The sequence below is a fragment of the Limulus polyphemus genome, unplaced genomic scaffold, assembly GCF_000517525.1.
Source record: "Limulus polyphemus unplaced genomic scaffold, Limulus_polyphemus-2.1.2 Scaffold288, whole genome shotgun sequence".
Lineage (NCBI taxonomy): Eukaryota > Metazoa > Arthropoda > Merostomata > Xiphosura > Limulidae > Limulus > Limulus polyphemus.
The window spans coordinates 140,535-146,693 of NW_013665898.1; positions in this window are offsets into that span (position 1 = coordinate 140,535).

Consider the following 6,159-nt stretch of genomic DNA (forward strand, 5'->3'; position numbering starts at 1 on the left):
CAACAGTTACCACCTCTGGGTGAAATCTTTCCAAGATAGCATCTTTTTTTTCTCATCAAAACATTATAGTTAATTAAGTTGAAACTAACATACATGTACCGTGACTGTAAATGTGTTTCTCATCATGAATGGTCAGATAACTTATTTCACAGGATTTTACTTACCATAAAATCAGACTGTTTGATTTCAGAGTCACCAACACCTTGAACACTATCAAAACCCTCTGGAGGAGACGTCAGAGTAGTATCAAATGTGTATGTTTCATAAACTTTGCCCAAAGCTACTTTACACACCAAAAGAAATCTTGTTCCTCGTTCTTTGCATAAGTTAGAGTACTTTACACAATTACTGAAATCAACAACAAATTACAATTATTCATATGTCCCATATTCATTGAATTTTTTCATGCATTATTTATACATTAAATTATCCCTTTTGTTGCTATGTTTTAGGTTATTTATTTGAAGAATTTGATTTAGCATAGGTTTATGTTTTCATAAAAGATGCAATTAATTATTCATTTTTATTGAAAGCAAATGGGTTAGTATTCAATTCTACTGGAAACAGTCTTGTTTATTATAACACATTGATTTAATATTAATTTCAACAAGAAGTAATTTGCTGATGATGTTTCATTGGAAACAAGTGAGTTATATTGACTTTCACTGGAATTTTGTTATGGCAGACTGACTTTATAATGACTTCTATGAGAAGTGATTAATCATTTATTGTTTGTATGTGGTATTGAATAGATCTGAAAGCATTGAATTTCAAAATAATAACTAAGGCTTTGATAGACTTGAATAGCACCACTTTTTGTCTGAAGAGCTATGAATGGTTTTTAAAATTAAATAGATTTGGCAAACGTTCTAACCTTTATGATAGTGAAAAAATTAAATGTAGATATACACTAGAATCATGAGAAAAAATAGCAGATGTAATGTTTGGTAGAGGCCTGAAAATATTTTATTTTTTTTGGTGAATGTTATTGGTTATTTTAGAATATGAAAAGAAATTACTGAAAACAGTTATAAATAAAAAAACATCAAAAATTAATTCATGTAAAGGTTTTCTTGTTTACAAAGTTTGAAATCAATTGTGATCTCTCGTTCAGGTTATGAAACATGAATTTCACGTTTATTAGTCATTGGTCACTGTTAAAGATAATTAGACATTGTTTAGAATTGTACTTTTAATAGCATTCACACATTTTGTCACTAAAATTATTATTTTTGTTAATAGAATATTAAGTTGATAACTAATTTGTGTAATAAACACATTACAAGTGAATATGCATGCTTTTCATTGAATTAGCTGAGCTTCTTTTAATTCTGCACAATCCCTTGGCAAGTTTTATTACATCATGATAACTTGATAATTTGTCAATATTGATGCAAAACTCACATAAGCACTGATTGATTATTAATTTCTGTAAGAAGTGATTAATTATTGACTTTCATCAGGAACACTTATATTTATTATAACATACTTTGTTACTAGGTTCAACAACAGTGATTAATTATTGGTTCTTACTGGTTGCATTTGGGTTGTTATTAATCTTTGCTGAAAGTAGTCTTATTTATTAACTCTTTTTTTGGAAGGCTCTGTACTTTAAAAAGTTATTTATACTTGAAGGAGTTTCTTTTAATATAAATTCCTGCTGGAAGCAGTCTCAATTAATATAATTTTTTGCTGAAAGGAGTTTCATTTAATATAAATTTTTGCTAAAAGCAGTTTCATGAGATATACTTTTATGCTGGAAGCAGTCTCATTTGATATAGATTTTTCTGAAAGGAATATCATTTAGTATAAATTTCTGCTAAAAGCTGTTAAATTTTTACTGGAAGCAGTCTCATTCAACTTTACTTTTTGCTAGAAACTTTTTAAAAAAAAAAACTCATCTAGAAGCTTATTAGTTATCTCAGCATTTTGTTGATTCTGTTTTGATCAGTTTGTTCTGTTTTGTCATCATAGATTAATTTCCATTACTAATTTTTCAGGTACATTCAATTAATGAAATATGTTTCATTCAAAATAATTTGTATTGCTATTAGTTAGTTGTTAGGTTTGAGAAGTTTTTGTGTAATATATTTTCACATTATACAAGATATAGTGTAATCATTAAAAATTATATTCATATAATTTTTATATGTGTATTTATGCATTTTTTTAAAGAAACTAAATTATTTATATTGTATGTATGACATTAGTGATTGAAATCATATCACTACTTCTGATATGATAACTTACCTCCTTTCACATAACAGCTTTTTTTTGACAAGTACTGTTTTCTACATGTGCAAATTTTCACTCACCACTAACCTTGTGATCCATCCTACCTCCAAGTGATTGCATGTGATACAGCTGCATTGTAGCATGCAAATGAACATGTGACAACCCTCCACTAATAGGACTGTGATTCACCCTTCTAGCGCAGCTGACTCCCTTTATACTATAGAAACAATCTTCACTTCTTGATTTGGTATATTCGAGTGCAGACGTATTTTAATTTTGCTCAATTTTTACTTCTTTTTTTAATATTTCCCCTAATTAGTTCAATTAATGACTTAGTTGTTTTTACATTCTGCATTATTCCATTATATTTGTGGATTGTTTTATCCACACAAATTTCTTTTCTTTGAATTCTCAAAATAGTGTTACAACTACTACTTCTTTTGTAACACTTGCTTCTTGTTTTTGTCTTCTTCATTCTTTCTTGCCCTCTTCTACAAGAATGAGATTTCACCGTCATTCTCCATGCCCTTACCCAACCTCGTTTCGAACCTTTGACTACCTGTTCCTAAATCCCACCTATTTTGCTTCTTTTTTGGTCATCATAGGTTGGATGTGTTCTTGTTCAACATATTATTTATTCATTATTATTATGTTTTCCTTTCCAAGTCCTTAGTGGTTTGTGAGGGAATCTTCATTATCACACTGGTATTCCTTCTTTCCCTTTCTCATTTGTATTCCCCTTTACAATCTGGATCATCTCCTCTGCCTGTTTTGTGCTCTCTGATGTTAATTCACATCCATGTCTTTCTTCCTTGGTTACAGATCCCATGTCATTTTCCATTGGAATCCTTCTTTCACCCATAACCTTTCCCCTATGACCTTTACCAGTTGGATTTGCCAACTTATTTGGTTGGCTTATTCTTCCTTGTCTTTGGTTTCCCATCATATATTGTTGTCTCCTTTCACTATATCCATTATCTCACCTTATTCCTGGGTGCTCCTTTCCATCGTCTGTTGGTGGAGATTTTCCAGGCTTGCAGGTGGACCACACTGCACACTTTCATCACACATTGTTTATATTTGGCTGTATCCTCCTCCTCCTCTGGATACTGCTTGTTGCCGAATCTCACACTACACATCTTGGTTCAACTTTGAGTGGGTAAGTTTTCTTTTCATATATGATCCTGCTCTATGGTGAGCAGTGCCTGTCCAGATATACTATTTAGATGGGGAACTCCCATCCTACTACCTCCTGGATGTTGGTTCCAAAGTAGTCTGGTTTTGGATGGGAGCTGATCCAGCCACCAAAATCCATACTGTGCGGCTTTTAAGGTCTATAATGCCCACTGTTGAAATGGGGTGTTCTGCAAGGCTGCTATTAGATTTATCCTCACTGTATATTGCATCATAAATATGTCTGTCCCAGACCATATCAACTCATGGACTATCGTGAGTAAAGCATGGAATGGATTGCTGCCCACCCCTCCGTTCCTGGTTGCATACATTGGATTCAGCCTGCTTTTAAAAGTAAGATTCCATGGTCACCAATTGCACTTTATCCAGTGTTGCATCCCTCTAAACTCCTCACTGTTGCACTATCTTCCCTCTCTTCTGGTAAAGTATGCAAGTTTTTACCACTTATCAGCTCCTAGCAGCTGGAGTGGTGGACCATGAAGGCTTCCTCAGTTGAGAGTAGGGTGATGATGTTCTGCTGGTGTGGATGGCATACTCTCTTTTTACAATGGACCTGATGTACAATTCCAGATTCTGTCTGGTGATGGACTGGATGATTCTACCACATGCAGTTCACCCCTCCACCTGGGAAACCTTCTTCCAACTGCTGCCTAGATGTCAGTTCCTGGGTGTGCTGGTGTTTGTTGGAGCTGGACAAGCTACCTTAACTCTCTCATCACAGGGTCATCGAATTGACCAACTTCATAACCACTTTGTACTTGCTGTAGTTTTCATACTATAACTTTTAATACAGTATGTGTATCTTTACAAAATTTGTCAAACTTTTAGTAAACATTACGAGCCTTTTGTACACAAAACAGCAGATTTTTCAATGAAGTATTTTTACTAAAGATTTGTCCATGAATATATTGAGTCTTTTTTGTGACAAGTCTAAGTGCAAATTGATTTTCATGTTAAGATTAAAATTACTTTTCTTCATTTCAAAAATCTCAAATTTCATTTTATTGCCATTTGATCCATGTTTAACTACTATTTGTTCCATTATAAGCTGTAAATCACTTGGCAAACTTGCACCTCACATTACGCTATTGAATAACCTTGCTCATGAGCTACTCCAGTGTAAGAAGTAGAGTCTCAGCAAAATATGGTACAAGGAACAAGAGACTAAAGATTCAAAGAGAAGGAGGGTAAGGGTGTGGTGAACAGTATTCAGGTCCAAATCAGGAAGGACTGCAAGACGAGGATGGCAAAGGTGGCAAAACTAACAAAAAAGGATAGAAAAAACAGGAGAAGATAATTTATAACAATAATAAGAAAACTTTAAAGTATTAGACAGAGCTGCCCGATAACCAGCCAATCTACCACATGCAGTTCACCTTTTCAGCTGGCTTTCCCCTATCCTCTTGCATGCATGGATGTTAGTTTCTGGGTGGTGTCTGGTGTTAAATCGGCATAGGACCAGTCTTAACCCACCACATTTGCTTTCCTGGGTAGCCTAGTGTTGTTTGTGTACTTGGTGTACACACATGTGCCCTGCCTGAGTTGTTCGAAAAGGATATGCTTTTCCCTTCCACTTCTTGCGTTTGAGGTGAAAATGGTTGGGTTCCTCCTCCTATCATGGACTAGACAACAAATGGCCAATGCAGCCTAGTTTTTTGACTCTATACACTAGAGTGTCTCACTCCATGGGTTTTCTTAGGGTGCCTTCTGAACAGTGCTCATCTAGGTAACATTTGCACCAGCTCCTACACCTTTTCAGTGTGGGATTCTAGCTATTATGTGATTGGAGTTAAGGTATTGTATTGGAAGTTAACATTTTCCTACACTGAAAATATATTTCTGGTAGATATTTACCTCATCTTGCACTTCTCACCCATCTTCTCCATTTCTAGTGCATCTTTTTTTTTCCTAATTTTGAAGTGTTGATTGTGCTGTACATTATAGAGGAGTCAGCTGTGCTAGGAAGGTGTGTCACACTCCTGTTGGTGAAGGGTTGTCGCATGCTCATGTGCATCCTGCAGTGAAGCTATACCAGGTGTACACCACATGATGTTAGGTAGGATAGGAGCTTTAAGGTTAGTGGCAAGTGAAAACTGCACATATAGAGGGCAGTACAAATCAAGGAAAGCTTATGTGAGTAGAGGTAAGTATCTATCAGAAATACGTTTTTAGTGTAGGAAAATGTTAACTTTGGAAAGCATTGGTGAGATGTGAATCTATGCTAGGTACAAATCAAGAAAATAAAATTAAAAGCCCCTCAAAACCTTATAAATTAGCAGTGTGGAAATATTGGGCTTCTTATTAATAACTGGGCTCAATAATCAACTGCATTCAATTGATGGATTATTCTCAACTTAGCTAAAAACAAAAACCTATTCCTGTAAAGAAAATTGACAAATAAAATACCATATCATTATTCAAGTTATGCAAACAAATATACAATATGCTGGCAGTACAATGATTATATCACTGAGCACATACACCATCATCACTCAGGAATCAATATCCATGAAGTATGTTGGAAAGAGAAGGGCACTTCAAGAACATTAAAGTAGTGGCAGTTGTTATGATGTGAATGCCTCTTTCAAGCTGGTGAAGCATCATTATATTAGGTCGTCAAGAAATTAATGTTACCTTTTTTTTAGACGAAAAGACTCGAACAACTTGTATAACAAAACAAACCATTTATTAAATGAAATAGTCTCCATTCATTATTGATGATGCTTTTCC